Genomic DNA, 16,527 nt, shown 5'->3' with positions numbered 1-16,527 from the left:
AGCTCGGTCACCTCCTTTGTGACACCGGACAAGTCACATCGGGTTTGAGCTTCTCGTATTATCCAAAACATTAGGCAATAATAACTACCTCCCCTCCATCACAAAGTTGTGAAACCCTGTGAGATAGTATGTCAAAGGATTATCTCAAATAATACATAAGCAAAGGTAAATGATTTTCAGTGTCTTTTAGTATTTGGGCAAAAAAGGGCTCATTTATATAGTGTAGCTTTCCTTTACTGTCATATCTCATCTGTGTCAAAACAAGGAGGCATTTTTAAACATGTACGATATTAAGTCACGAGTGATAAAGAAAAGACATGTGGTCTACATACATTCATGCTTAAAAAAAACCTCATGGAAGAAATATTCTGCCTGCCAACCACATGGCAAGTCTTGTTTAGATGGAATTTTAAATTTTCTTTCTTTTTCTACTTAAATTATTTCACATTTATCTATATGCATATCGTTATTATCTTTAGTTTCAAGTAACTAGGTGTGTAGCATCTTAAGTTTTATTGCCTTCTGAAATGGTAGGGTAAATAAATTGTAAAGATTCCTAGTGATTTTTCACCTCAGGGAAGCAAAATGTGGATTACGAGTTCATAGCTTTCCTTTACAGTGACTTCTCCTATTGTTGTTGCTTCCATTTGAACAAGGAGAGGGAAAGGGCATGATGCAAAGAGGCGCTTCAAATCTCCCCCTCAAAATTATGAGGGAGAGTTGACTCTTTTCCAAGAAAGAGAAGTGGGAAAGGGGCAAGATAGCAAAATAACGCTCGCAGGTGATAAGTAGATGGCAACTACATCTTAAAAGTAGAAAATAACTCAGGGAGCTACGTTGAAGGAAACTTATGCAAATATGCTTGAATTCAAAAAAGAGAACAATGCAAATACATGTTGAGAAATCCTGAGAAGATAGAAATATAGAGAGGAATGCATGTACAGTTGGAAATGACCGGACAAGAGCTAAGAAAGGAAAAAAAAAGTGTTGGGTGTCGATTTGCTCTATCGTTTGAAGGGAAAGAATGCCTAATGATTCTAAATAAGAGGATCAAGGACAGAACCCCGGAGCAGAGCAGGGCAATGGTAAGCACTGGGAGGAGCGAACTATAAGGAAAACCCAAATGTGTTACGTGGAATGCACAGGACATAGGTTATGTGGAAATATGCTGAAAAGCTGCTGGTCCTAGAGAGCCAAGGAATGGTGATTTATCCACAGAAGACAACTGACACTATAAACATTCTTAGGACAAAATAAATAATGGAATCAGAGCAATATTATTAAGAGAAAAGAGAAGACAGCTGATAAGTAAGGGATGTCATATAAATGAGAGAATGGGAAAAGATAGAAAAAAATATATAAAGACAACCACACATCATGGATTGTTTGGTTTGGTTTGGTGGCGTGTTTGCAGGTTTGACATTTCATATATTTAAAAAAAGAAGAAAAGTAAGTAGCTAATTACAATGGACAGGAGAGAAAAAGGCAATAGTACAAACAAATATAATTTAAAGATTTAAAATAATTTAAAAAAACAGATTTAAATAATATCCAAGAAGTTCCTACATGACCTAAGAGAAGACTCTGCTTGTAACTTCACACACTTCTGTGAAAAAAGGGGAGAATCACTTTGTGTAACGTGTAGGCATTTCCCAAGTTTAAACCTATAAAGAAATTCAGTTGAATCTTTAAGTTTTAAAAATGGCCAAGATATAAAAGGAAGAGCACCAGAGCAACTTGTGAGTGATGGTTTTAATATCTAATACTTACCACATGTTAAGTGCATCTCTGCTCCAAGAAGTTTCAAAAATATCCAAATATTTCATATCATATAAAATTGTTGTTTTATGATCCATGTTTCTATTTAAATAATTGTGTTTATGTCAATATTGATTTTTAAGCTATCGGATATTGACTTTTTAGATCATGGGGAAGATGTCACAGGAAACTCAGAAAGTAGTTCTAGGCAACTTTCTCAATGTTTGTTAAACTATCAAGGGAAATAATGATAAATTTTAAAAAAATGTTTTGTGCCTGGTTTTCATTTGTCCCTAAAATCCCAGACCAAAGTGTCAGTTGATGCATTCGTGTTAAATTATTTATTTCATAGATCAATGATTAAATTTGTTTGAGTCCCGTTTTCTTGGAGGAACATGGATTTCTTAAAAATCTGCCAAGTGTTAAGCTTACAGGTGTCTCTCTCCTGGTGCTCTGAAGACGTGACCAATGTCTCTGTGACAGGATCACACCACAGCTCGTAGCCACTCTGTGCAATAATCTGCAAACAATAATGACTCTGCAGGGCAGACCCACATATATGTACTTGTGGAAAGACACAGCGGGTGCCTGGGACATCTGAGAGGAGATCCGCAGAACTGACACGATGGGCAGCTCAGGAAGCCGGTTTACACCCAGAAGCAGGGCCCTCTGCTGTGACTCTGATGGGCAGGTGGTCCTTGAGGTTTCGCCAGAGCAGATGGCACTGGATAAAAGAGAACACGTTTTACCCGGGAAACCGCTAAATGGCTTTAAGAAGAGGGATGCCAAGAGCGGACTGTAGCCCGACCATGACAGCGATTCTTGGGTAAAAGCAAGCTGTTTCAAAAATACCGGGGAAAAAACTTTGAGACCATTGAGAAACACTTCGATTTGGAATCAATGAAAGAGTAAATTTGGCAAGTCAGCGTGGGGTCTGGAGTGTTAACTTCTCTTCCTGAGCTGGGGTTCTTCAAGCCTCATGCATAGGTGATACCCTCACTGAACAAATGGGGAGAACTCTCTTAGCTGGCATCAATAGCGCACTCATCTTTACAAAAAGAAGTTTTAAAACCTAGGACCTATTTGGACAAAAACACTAAAGAAATTCTATATAAACCTGGCCCTGGGCCATTTATGTGGATAAACATCTTCTCACTTGACCCCCTTTTGCATTTTAAAGTTGGATATAGAGACCTTTAGGAACAAACTTCAGAAAGGCTAAATAACATAATCAAGAGACAGAACTTGAATCCAAGTGCTGCAATTTCCAGGAAACTTGAGATTTCATAGATGTATTTTCTTAATAATTTTATATAAAAAAGTGAGGTAATAAACATTATGTTAGATTAAAATGTAATAAATACAATGGATTTGTCTTTGTCTTGTATATATGTTCCATATATATATATACATATATATTCAACTCTGAATCTAGAGGTTTTTATTTTTTAAATACAAAGTATGAGCTATTAAAAAAATAACTCCTTTAATTGGGAGATTTATTTTATGTTAATCAAGCACAAAACTGAGGGGCGGGGAAGGGTTGTGGGGTTTGTTATTGTTTTCTGTTATAACTATTGTCATTTTTTTTCTTAAATATTTTATTTGTTTATTTGACAGAGACACAGCAAGAGAGGGAACACAAGCAGGGGGAGTGGGAGAGGGAGAAGCAGGCTTCCCGTGTAGCAGGGAGCCCGATGTGGGGCTGGATCCCAGGACTCTGGGATCATGACCTGAGCCGAAGACAGACGCTTAACGACTGAGCCACCCAGGCGCCCCAATATTTAGTCATTTTTGTAATGCGGGATTAATTCCAGTCTTTTATTCATCAGTTTTGTTTTTGAATGACTTGGGGCCTATGTAAAAATCACAATAACATTTAAAATTTGATGATCTCCCACCATGAAAAATATTTAAATAGAAGATTTATGAAATGACAAGTGAGAAGGAAAAAAAAGAAGAGGTATGCAGCAAAAGTATCAACATTGATAGAAACTTGACCTAAGAATTACTTTATAGTTAAACCTTGTGATTCTTCCCATAACCATAAGTGAATGGATGCACATATGTCCGCAAAAGAGCTTAGACTCAAGAGAAATGAAATCAGTCCCCATTCTCTGTGGTCTACATCTCAATCTTCTGTCTTTCTACCCCTTTGCCAGTGAGTCAGGTTGTTTCAGTCCAGCTGAAGTCCATCCCAAAAATAAGCTGTTACTCAAATTGAGGATTCTATCAGTAATATTGGTAGCTAATATTTACTGGGCACAATACATTCTGAGCTGTGCTACCCATTTACATGCATTTGCTCATTAAATCCTCACAATTCTATCTTTACTGCATTTCTGGGATTCAAATATGCACTCTCCCCACGTCTACCAACAGTCTAACATTTCTGAAATTAAGATGCGTCTTACAATGACAAGTCGTTGAACTGTGTTTTCTTAGTTGTGTATAAATTAATGGTGCATCTCACAATTGATGACGTCTTAGAATTGAAGACACATAACACTTACCTCATTTTACTGAGTTTCAAATTAAGGTTACAGAGCTTGTGAAACTTGCCCAGGGTTACATGACCAGAGGGATCCAGGCAGACTGGCACAGGGCACACCCTGGAGGCCATGCTTGCCTCCTTGGTCTCCATCTGTCTCCATGGCCCCTTTTGGGGGGTTTTTCACAGAATCATAGCTCTCCCTCAGGAATAAAGAATAACGAAGTTCATATAGTCTGCATTTAAACTCACCTCTGAGTTATATGAAAATCATCAATTCTAAAGATTAAAAAAGACCAATTAAAACTATTTTGTTTAAAAAAAAAAAAAAAGCAGAAGAAGGGCACCTGGCAGCCTCAGTCGGTGGAGCATGCAACTCTTGATCTCGGGGTCCTGAGTTTGAGCCTCACATTACTTTAAAAAAAAGAATAAGAGAAAGAAAGAAAAAGCTAGGGGGTGGGGAACCCAGAGTCAAACAATCACTCCTGACTTTATTTTATTCTAATTCAAACATTCAGTTTGAAGAGCTCAAATTTTAGACTAGCAAAGATTCACTAATCAGGAAAAAGACATTCATTTATTTAATCCAGCTCCAAATGCTAATTTGTGTTTGAGATTGTACCGAATAACCAAAAGCAGCAATTGTCTTTTGTTTTGTTTTGTTTTTTTTACATTTCTTCCCCCTTTTAACTATAAATTAAGTTGATCAGAAAGACTTTCTGTGGTTTTGATTTAAATTTAAAATAAAAAGCGCTAAGAACATGGTCACTGTATCATGGAGTGTGACTTCTGACATCATCTCTGATAGCTCTCCTTATGTTTTTATTATTGTTAATCACTTCATTAAGTGTCCCAAATATCTTGTAAACATATTTACATTGAAACCTAAAGCAAAGACCTCACTAAGTTTATATTCTTTTTTTTTTTTTTTTTTGGTTCATGTTAAAACCATTTACAGGGCAAATATTTGTATTTTATTATAAACCTGCTACAAGCGCATAAATAAACTTTACTACAGTTTCAGACAATATGTTTACTTCTAAGAAGTGTTTGCATGCCTTGGTAAAAGGAAGTTAGAGGGGAAATACTGTAGACACTTATTTACTCTGGCATTTTTACGTTAGAAAGCGTTAGACCCCTTGATGATAATAAACTTTTGAGGCTAACAATGATTCAGGCAATGATCATTTTTTAATCTCCTGCCATGCGTCAGGATGTCCACGAGTGACTAAAGCAGAGATCATTCTCTTCCTGGGCTCACAGTGCAGGAAACCTGTAAATAGACAAAACTATCAACAGTGCTGCATGACATCACACATTAAAAAAAAAAAAAAGTTCTCCTGGAGAAGCTGATTGCATTTACACTCAATTGCACATAGATGTAGATATTGTGCCTTATTTTCAGACTGCCTACCCTTCAATAGCTTCACGTTATTACCTCTTATGAGAATTTGTAAACCATCAATTTACCTTCTACTTCCTTGAAGCATTGCCCTTTCTTTAGTTTATTAATATCTTTGCTGATTGATTGTCCTTCTTACTTACCACCCAGCCAGGGCTCCAAGGGAAGGACATTTAAAACTTCATCTTTTGAGGGGCGCCTGGGTGGCTCAGTCGTTAAGCATCTGCCTTCGGCTCTGATCATGATCCCAGGGTCCTGGGATTGAGCCCCGCATCGGGCTCCCTGCTCAGTGGGAAGCCTGCTTCTCCCTCTCCTACTCCCCTTCTTGTTCCCTCTCTTGCTGTGTCTCTCTCCATCAAATAAATAAAAATCTTTAAAAAAAGCTTAAAAAAACATGTTCACATCTCAATAAAAATGATAGTGTCATCAATATGATGAAAGAAAAATAGTCATTGCTACATTCATGCTTTACAATGCATTAAACTAAATGTCACTGGTCATTCGCACTGCCTCCATAGGGAACAGGGAAGTATGGCAACTTTCTCACATTTATGTTAGAACATGCAAGATACTCACTTGGTTTAAAAAATTCAAAATGTATAAAACATTGTAAAATACTAAAAAGGTACAAAGTATATAGCCCAGCTCCCAGTTGCTATCCTAGGAGAGGAGGCTTGCAGAGATATTTTAAGCATATGCAAGTAAATATTCTTTCTCCTTTTGTTCTCTCCTTCCTCCCCTTTTTTTCTTCCCTTCGCTTCTTTCCTACACTGTCCTTTTTCCTTCCCTCCTCCCTCCTTCCCTCTCCCTCTCTTCCCTTCCTTCCTTTCTTATGTTGAACACATTTAGCAAAATAAAACTATACTCATTGTTCTTTTCCTTAAATTTTTTTCAATTAACAATATATTTTGGAGATCTTTCCACAACAATATATGACTGACCTTGCCATTTCTTTTTACAGCTGTATGCTATTTCCTTGACTAGATATATGAGAACATATCAAATAGTTCTCACAAGGAACCTTGGACATAATGTCATTTCACTAATGCACAAGTGTATTTGTGGGGCAAATTCTTAAAGGTGGAAAGGCTGAGCTGAATGACATATGCAGTCAGAACTATAATAGATATTGCCAAACAACCAAAGGTCACATACTTGGTTTGATCATTAAGGAGTGCCTTGGGACTCTAGTTAAAATATCCAACAATGACAGTATCGGAATGATTTCTACAGTAACAGGAGTATCCGGTTTTCAGTTTATTTGTCATTTTCAAGTTATTCATGTTTTGGTCTCTTTCCTTTGCAGACGTGATCAAAGGTTATCTGCTGAGTACAAAAGCAGAATGAAATCCAGGGAGTATGGAGTTTAAAGACACATAATTTGTAAATAGAAATGCCTATTGTACTCCACCTATGTCTTCTTTCATCTTCTTGATCATTTTGGCCACTGATGTTCAAAGCAAATCTGTCTTCAATATAGTTACTAAATTCTGTAGGACTTGAATAATCTTTTTGCATGCTTTTATAAGCTGGAATTAGAGACAGCAACACAATTCAGCCTCTTGCTGTGGAAACCACAAACTTCTAAAGGGCATCCTGGACATCACTTCATAGAGAACAAGCTCTGTCCCCTGGGCGCCTTGAAGACTACCCGTGTGACTTGTTGCATTATGTGACCTTTGGCAGTAAACTTAAATTTAAACCAGAGACAAAACAGGGTTTTTCTCCTTTTACCAATTGAAATCCCTCTAATTTCTGTGACAGCACTCTTCCCATTATTACCACCACTCCCCACACAGTTTATCATCTAAACATTCCTGGTTTCAGACCCATGTGAAATGGGTCAACTTGCCCCAAAGACCATTCGACACGGGCCAAGTAGACCAAAGGGTAATAGTTTTTACCTTAAGGAAGTAGATGGAAAGAAAGAATGTTGGTTGGCTCTTTGTCTTCAAAAAGTTTACCTAAAAAAAAAAAGTCTACCTAATATGCAAAGGATCATGAGAACCTGCCTGTTTACCTTGTGGTGACCATCAGGCAGAGAATCCCCAGATGAAGATAGTTTTGTGGTATTATGCAGTGTGGTGAAATGCGTTGTGTGGTGCAAATGTTGCCCAGGGATGTTCATGAGTTGCCTTGAGGGAGTGGGTGGGAACAAAGTGAGTTTATGACGTACACGTTTTGTTGTTCATACCTCTAACATGGCAGTGCACTCAATGACTGAGCAGGGAAATTAGTGATTTTCACCTACTACTACAGCTCACTGCTTCCTTTCTTGCCCAGGAAGACAGCTAATCTGGAAGTAATAAGAGAACAAAGTAGCTAGAAATGACAAGTTGTTTTATATAAAAGGATGATGCTGCATGTTTTAAATAAAAGCATGATCTTGCATGATGGCATGATGACGATGCTTACCCAGCATTTTGTTAGCCAGATCTTGCAGCGACTTTGGCCTGGGGCTCATGAAAATGAGGGTCAGCCTAGGCCTCAAGTCTCATGTGTGATACAGGAGCCACGGTTCCTTTGAGAGGCCAAAGACTGGTGGGAGCCCAAAGAAATGTTGAAGACCATCTTCTGTAATTAATCTCTGTCCTATGCAGAGAAAGAGGTAAGTTGAATAATGAATATAATCATAGGAGCCATTGTAAATGACAGAGAAGCAAAAAGATCACTCCAAAAAAAACAAAGAAAGGAGTTGAATCTAAAGCACTTTAACAGGAGAAAGAATAGAAGGAGGCGGCTATGATTTTGACCAGGTGGGGAGACCAAGGACTGCTGGCCCCTTGTGAACAGTTAAGAGCATAAAGGGGCACCTGGGTGGCTCAGTCGTTAAGCATCTGCCTTCGGCTCAGGTCATGATCCCAGGGTCCTGGGATCGAGCCCCACATTGGGCTCCCTGCTCAGCGGGAAGCCTGCTTCTCCCTCTCCCAGTCCCCCTGCTTGTGTTCCCTCTCTCACTATGTCTCTATCTGTCAAATAAATAAAATCTAAAAAAAAAAAAGAGCATAAAGGGGCCTGTTAACGATGAGCCTGAGACAGGAGGTTATGGTTTTTTAAGTTTTGTAAAGCCAAGAAGTGAGTGAAATGCTTTGGCATGAAGTTTGTAAAGAGTAAGGGAATACCCGGGAGCATATTGGGCTTCACCGTAGCCGGGACCTCAGTGTCTCACGGGCAGGTGTTTTGCTGTAGTCCACACACCACAGCCTCTCTGGAAGCCTCTGCTGTCCACAGAGCTTGACAGCTGAGCAGGTCCAATGACAGCGACAACAGCAAACAATTGAGGTTGCTGGCCCAGAGAAGAGGGATACACAATCACTACCCTGGAGGAAGAATGTCTTGCCCACCCCCCCACACACACACAATGTGGCTCACCTCTCTCCCTTCTTGGGCAAGGCAGAGGGGTGACCGAGTCATCCCTTGTTCTGTTTCTCACAGGGGGATTCATGGGCCCAAACTGTTCAAGCTAACTTCTCTTGTAAGAGGGGCTCTGAGTCATGAGAAAATCACATATGGTTTCATTTCCAATGACATCTGGAAAGCAAAGGGTCAAATATCATCTCGTAGAGATGTCCTGGTGAACACAGGGAATGAGCTGACTCCGTTCTCTTTGAGAGATTAGTAGGGAGTGAAATAGGCAGGGCTTGCTGGGGATGGAATTCTAGTGAGGAATTAGAATAATGTTTCTTTTCCTTTACTCCCTTTCTCAAATTACCTCTAAAAGGAGGTGTAAGGACACAGAAAGAAATAGGAAAGGAGGGCCAAAGGAGCTACCACAGTGAGCACAAGAATTTCAATAAAATTACAACCTTCCAAAAAGAACTGACCATTTTTTTTTACCTCATTTAACTACTTGTCTCATGTCTCAACACTGAGTGGATTCTAAATTAATAGTATACATTTAGAGAATTTAGAAATAACGTCTATACCTTTATAGCATGTTGTCTCTCAAGGCATAATAATTTTCATCTAATTTTACATGATCTAATAACATAAGCCTTGTCACATTCACACAAATGAACATCAAACTGGGAATAAAGAAAGCATGTTCTTGTTAAAATAGAAGCAATTTATATCCAGTTCCTACCCTCCCCAGAACTGGCACTGAGAACTGTGATAGCAGGACAGAACGATGAAGCCAAATGCATACACTCCCCCTCCCAGACATAGAATGAGTTCCCTCAAGTCTAATCCCCCCAGCAAGGGATCCCACAGTTTTCATTAATATACTACAAAAACATATGCGTAAGAAAAGAAAAAGAACATAAAGAAATGAGCAAAAGAGCTACAGAATTCAAAGAAAACACATTCCCTAGTTCATACCCACATCTAACTGCCGAAGAAATTTCAATGAAAATCAGATGTGATTTTCAGCATGTATTCTGCTTAAATAAAATATGAGTGAAATACAAGGGCTTCTCTATGTGGTGGTAACAGAATTTTCTTTTCTTTTATTGGGTTATAATTGTATAGAGTTATGTGAGGATTAAAATCAGATAACATTTGTAAACTGCTAAAGAACTATATAAGTTTCTCTCCCCAAGTTATGAAAATTAATTCTTACTGTTCAGGAGATGCAGATATGATTACAGAAGAGGAAAAAAGGATAGATTTTTTCACCTAATGGGTACCAACCTCAAGACATAAATTGGAAGTTGTATTTAAGAGAAAAGGAATTCCCATCAGCTTTTTTTCTTTCTTGGAATTTGTTGTTGTTGTTGTTTTTCTAAAAGTAAATTCCAGAGAAAAGTAACCCAGTATGCGTTTCATGGAATACAAGTGGACAGAAGTACAGTGAAAAGAAAGGCCCTGCCCATCAGGTTCCAAATCTCTTAGAAAGCCCTGAGATCTGGGTAAAAGAATGAAATGAGGAAGGGAAGGAGTAAAGAATGGTAAGAGATAGAACTGGGGAGAGAGGACGAACAAAGGAGAGAAATCCAGCAAGCAAATGAAGCTTGGCTTCTTACTAGTAACTTGCTCTTCCCCCGTGATACACACTGCAGCCCCGCGTCGCTATTTGGGAGTTAGCTCGCTTTTTAATCTGAGGCTTTGACTCCCTTTCATCTTTCTGAATTTGATCTAGTTCATCTTTACAAGGTGCTTAGGGACTGAGGACTGCAAAGACTCACTCTTAAAAAGATTAAGATAAGTAACAGGTTGGGGAAGGGTTTTTTCTTTTTTTGACTTCAGACTTTTGAGAATATTTTTGCATTTATTCCTATTTAAAGCAAAATATAATTCCTTTACAGGAGTTGAAATCCAGTGTCATAATACTAGAAGGAAAGGCTATCTATTTTGTATTCATCTGCATGTGACAGCCAGACACATGGGAGTAAGAATGCCAACGAAACCCCAACCCTGTTCTTCCAAATGCAGTCATTCCTTCAATCAGTGTTCACTAAGCACCTACTATGTGTCGTGCATTCACTCTCCCAGGCCTGGGGATACAGCAGGAAACAAAACAGATGAAAATCCCTGCTTTCAAGGAACTGCCATTCTTGGGGGTACGAAGGCTGGCAGCAAATTGGAGATGCCCAAGAGATAATTTACTTTAAATATTGTCATATATACTTACATAGGATAAGTCAAAGAGTAAGATGTAAGATATTTTTAAATTCTAGAATCATGAAATAAATGTTTTAAAAACTGTTGAACATTTGAGAAGTTTGGCATAGCTGTAAGACATAAATTTTACTAGTTTAAAAACAATTCTAAAATTATTTTGAGGAACAAAAACATGTTACACATTATGTTTTTTTTTTTCAGAAAATTTTAACTTTCATATTCAGCGATTGAAGTCTAAGTGAAAGTTGGATAAGGAAGAAAAAAATATTTTTTCAATCTATTTCATAAGTGAGTGGGGAATTGGAGAGAAAATTCTTAAAAATATTTCCCCTAACTTTTCTAGTTTTATTTTTGTTATGTTCCTATAAAGTGTCTTGACTTTCATAGTTTTTCAGTAAATATATGTTGCACAATTATTTTGTGAGCATAACACAAAGTCTTGATTAAGAGAGCACCTCAAATTCACTTTGGAAAAAAAGCATTTTATTGGTTTGAAGATGAAAAGTAACCATATCATATGATTTACAATGACCTCTAATCTTTGAATCCTCAAGAACCCAAACTTTCCTTTAGGAAATGGGCAGTGTTGTGTTTGTAGCTTATTGTTCAAAATTTATTGGAAATGATGACATTGTTTTATTTTATAATCCATTAAAGAAGATAGTTATTATAAAATTGCTTCATTATTCTATTAATTCCAGAAATTCTACATTATTAAATTACTTAAAATATGAATTGGTCTTTTTTTTTTTTTTCTTTTGATGGCTTATCCTGATTTAATTGGCAGCACTTTCTTTTTTCTTTGTAGGACATAAAAGTAGAGAGACCTCTTACCTTAATGGCACCTAAATTTGATGAAATACCCCCTGCAGTATAAGCTGAATTTCAGTAACAAAATGACCCAACAATTCAGTGGCCCAAACAAGGTGGATATTGTTCTCCTCTCACTTGACAATCCAGAAGTGAGTGTTCCAGGTTATCTGGAGGCTCTGTTGCTCTGTGTGATCATTTAGGAGCCACCCAGGGCTCTCCCACCTTATTGCTCTGCCACGTTCTTCGCACAGTTGGAGGTGGGTTGTTGGCATGTCTGACTTCTAGCTCATGAGAAGGGGGAAAGAGAAGTGGAGAGCAAGCAATTTCCTTTTGGGCAAGTGAGACAGAGGGGACACGTCTTGCATCCCACTGGTGAGAACGCTGTCACGCGGCCAGGGCTGCCACACTGGTTGCTTATAGCCAGGTCCATGCAGTCAGGTGAATGACGTAGGCATTGCGACATAGCATGAGGTTGCTACTGACCTAATGAGATGACAGAAGGAGGATAATTTGCTTCTGGAGACAGTTGACTTTCTGCTTGGCAGAAAGCAAAAATGGGGATGAGGGGAGGAACTATTGTACACATTTTCCCAAAGAATTGCCAAGGGGTTCAATGTGATGAATGTCTATACTGGTATTAGCCACCTGTTGTTGGGAGACAAAGTAACCCAAACTTGCAGCTTACAACAACAAACATTTACTGTCTCATAGTTCCTGGGTGGGTCAGGAATCCAGAAGTAGCTTGGCTAAATGTCTCTGGCTCAGGGTCTTTTGCAAGGTTGCCATCAAGTTGTCAGCTGGGGCTGCAGGCAACTCCATTTCCAAGATCCTGCTCCTGGCTGTTGGCTGAATTTGTCAGCTCCTTGCCACATGGACTTTTCAATAGGGCGGCTCACAACATGGCAGCCAGGCATCCCTCAGAGCAAGTGAGGTAGACAGGAAAGAGAGCAAGAGAATGTGTAAGATGACAAGTCACAGTCTTTCCGACTGAATCTCAGAAGGGACATCACATCCCTTTTGCTCTCTTCTGTGTCAGAAGTAAGTTATCTGCCCAGCCCACACTCAAACAGAGGGTATTATACAAGGGTATGAACGTTAGGAGGGGAGGATCATTTGGAGCCGTCTTGGAGGCTGTCTACCACGGTACTCCACAGAGGAATCTGTATCATTAGATGTTTTTACAAAAATTTGTCATGCAAGAAAGAGGCATTCACCCGCCTGAAGGTAGAAACTGATGCCATCTCCCAAGTTCCTTTACCCCTATGATTACATTCTCTGCAATGAAATGAGTTCTTTCTATTTTCTTGGTAAATTCTGTCAGACACGCTATGGCAGTTCAAACATTATTTCCTCCTGTTGTCACACAGGGTAAAAGTCTGACTAAACTCTCTCTGAGCAGTATAATATAGTTGTTTAGAGACAGACTGCTAGGTTTTGAATCCCATCCCTTAACTTACTAGCTTATTGATGTTTTGTATCCATTTTCTCATCCCAAGGACAGGGATAATATTTCTACTTACTTCATAGCATTGTTATAAGGACTAAATGAGTTAAGGACTTAGTACAAACTAAGGTACATATTATAATATCAATACATATGAGCTAACTACAGAAATTTGATCTGTCCTTTAACTATTGAGAACTTTGTTGGGAAAAGGCAGCTAAGCTTTCTTCATATGAGATTTCCTCTATGTCAGCCACTTGACATTTTCTCTTCCCTGACTTCCTAAAATGAGTCTACATCTAATGGTATGACTCGAACACCTAAGCTTAGTGGCAAGATAATGTATGTGAGTATAGAACCAGCCAAGGAGATGGGGACTTCAATCTTCTATTGTCATATTCTAAGGCTATGTCAGGCCTTTCATCCAGTTTTAATCTATTTATGTTTTGGAAATTATTTCTCGGATAGTAATCTTTTCAATCTCCATAAAACAGCTAGAATTCAAATTAGAAAAATTCCTTTGATGTCTTCTTAGTTGATTCTTTGTAGCCTTTGATATTTTTGTTCAAAAAATCATTTTTATTCTAGAAAAATTAGTGAAAGACATAAAAACAGAGATAAAGAAAAAGTTAAAAAGATACGCTGAAAATGACAATATTAATGATCTCTTCTTAGTTGATTTTTAATAGCTTTATATTTTTAATTTAAAAAATCATGCTTATTCCAGAAAAAGCAAAGTAGGTAAAAAAGTAAGTAAGGGGTGCCTGCATGGCTCAATTAAGCGTCAGTTAAGCGTTTGACTCGATTTCAGCTCAGGTCATGATCTCAGGGTCCTGAGATCAAGCCCCACGTCTGGCTCCACACTGACCATGGAGCCTGCTCAAGATTCTCTCTCTCCCTCTCCCTCTGCCCCTGCCACTACTACTCTCTCTCTCCCTCTCAAAAAAAAATAAATAAATAAAAAATAAAGGTAAAAAAATAAGAAAAATTTTAAAAAAGGAAAAGGAAAGGAATTACACTGATAATCCTTTATCCACAGAGAAGTGTGACTAACATATTTGAGTCTATAATGGGCATTTTTCTATCTATGTGTACAAAATATAATAATATGCACATAATTTTGTAATCTGTGCTTTTTTTTACTCAAAGACACACTGTGAGCAAGTTGATTTACTCCAAACAGATGTAAACCAACGGATGGGAATAACCTGTATACGACATAGAAGTGAAGAAGGGGAATCAATTCAGAGAGAACAGGGAGGCGTGGAGAATAATAAGACTGGGAATGGGCTGCAGAGTAAAGAGAGGGAGCTCCTTTGGTTACCTGGGAAATGCTGGCTTGGCTCTTCTTTCCCCTGGCAAACACAGATGCCTGCAACAGCTCACGCTTTACCCCGGGTCCAAGAGACGCAGCCAGCAAGGAAACCAGTGGCAGACTTTCTTCATGCTTACGTGTTGTGCATCTGGTGACTACCTTGTGTGTGGAAGGGGGTCCTCAAGAATACCTTCTGAACACCTCATCTATGTACTTGCAGAATTCATCTTCATAAAGACTCCATCGATGTTTCATTTGGGGACTGAACTGAAAGAACCAATACGTATTAAAATATATCTTTTTCTTCTAAAAATATCGCTCAAGTTGAAATCCATATAATCAGCTAATATGACATTTTTCCAACCTGAATAAAGATACTAGCCTATTAAACTTGAGCTTAATAGTATATTTTCAATGAAAAGTAACTAATCCAACATTCACATTTGGCAATTTAATTTAATTTAGGTTGACCAAGGAGAAAAAAATAGAAAAAAAATTCCCCACAAATCACTCATTTCAAGAATAAAACAGATACTATTATTCTATAGACACAAAGCAATAAGAAACTATTATAAAGAATTCTGTGATGGCAAATTCAGCAACTAGAGAAGCCAAATCGGTTGGATTCTAATTAAAAATTGGATGCACAGAAAGGAGAACATTTATTTGTTTTAGACCAGAAGAAACTGAAAGGGAGAGGGAGACTAAAAGGCCAGGAACAACCGAAGGATCTCATTCTGAATGACTTCCCAAGAAATTAAACAATAGATCATTGGCCTGGAATGAAGTAGGAGGAAGGCTGGGTATAAAAGGAAAACAGGAATTATTTTTCCAACAGCTAAGACTAGATTTCCTTCTTTAATGTAGAGGCAACTGATTACTGAGATTAAAAAAAAAAAATGTGGGGGAGCCTGGCTGGTTCAGTGGGTGGAGTGTTTGACTCTTGATCTCAAGGTTGTAGGTTTGAGCTCCACCTTGGGTGTTGAGATTATTTTTTTAAAAGATCTTAAAAAAAAAAAAAAAAAAGCAGAAGAGTCACCTTTACATAATCCTTATAGGATTGATGATACAGAAAATCTCATAAAAACTGGATGAGGAAAACCTTCCTCCCAGGCAGCTATTACCAATGATATCACTAGCAAAATCTTGCAGGACTTCTGGCATCTAAGCAACACAGTATCATATTGCAGCCTGCTTTTTTTTTTTTTCTCCTGCTGAAACATTGTCATTAGAGGTTTGGATTTTATAATTCTATTCTGTTTCTGAAATGATTTCTGAGGGCTTTTTACAAACAAGGCAGCTTTTTAAAGAAGTCAGTGTCTGGGTGCTAAAATGAAAGCTCAAAGTTTGTATTTTCTACAGATCTAGCCGACAGGGACATTTCCATCACCTGGTTGCAGTATTCCTAAATACCTAGTGGTAAGTGTATTTTAATTAACAGAATCTAAATCTGAGACCCACATTACCCATTTCATTAAAACCCCTTACTTTACAGGTGAGAAAGTCACACAGCTCTCAGCTCACAGATGTTAAGTGATTGGCACAAGGTCACATAACTAGTTAGTGACAGCCCCATAATTTAGAAGTCACATCATGGGGACACCTGGGTGGCTCAGTCAGTGAAGCGTCTGCCTTCGGCTCAGGTCATGAACCCAGGGTCCTGGGATCGAGTCCCGCTTGGCAGGGAGCCTGCTTCTCCCTCTGCCTTCCACTACCCCTGCTTGTGCTCTCTCATTCTCTCT

General features: G+C 38.3%; 1 long non-coding RNA gene across 4 annotated transcripts in view; it reads right to left on the bottom strand.

Moving 5' to 3' along the window:
- Positions 1 to 3,296: 3,296 nt before the first annotated feature.
- LOC118545989 (uncharacterized) overlaps positions 3,297 to 16,527 on the bottom strand; it is a 334,610-nt gene continuing 321,379 nt past the window's right edge. For 2 of the 4 annotated variants that reach the window (XR_013441128.1, XR_013441129.1), the window contains exons 10-11: positions 14,795 to 15,052; positions 11,630 to 12,509 (exon numbers count right to left, since the gene is read on the bottom strand). This is a non-coding gene — a long non-coding RNA (uncharacterized LOC118545989). Of the gene's footprint in view, positions 5,523 to 11,629; positions 12,510 to 14,794; positions 15,053 to 16,527 lie in introns of those variants that run through there. The other 2 variants (XR_013441131.1, XR_013441130.1) reach the window with 2 other exon arrangements.

The sequence above is a fragment of the Halichoerus grypus genome, chromosome 9, assembly GCF_964656455.1.
Source record: "Halichoerus grypus chromosome 9, mHalGry1.hap1.1, whole genome shotgun sequence".
In the NCBI taxonomy this organism is placed as follows: Eukaryota; Metazoa; Chordata; class Mammalia; order Carnivora; family Phocidae; genus Halichoerus; species Halichoerus grypus.
The sequence above is the reverse complement of the archived record's forward strand: the minus strand, read 5'-3'. Positions and strand labels throughout refer to the sequence as shown.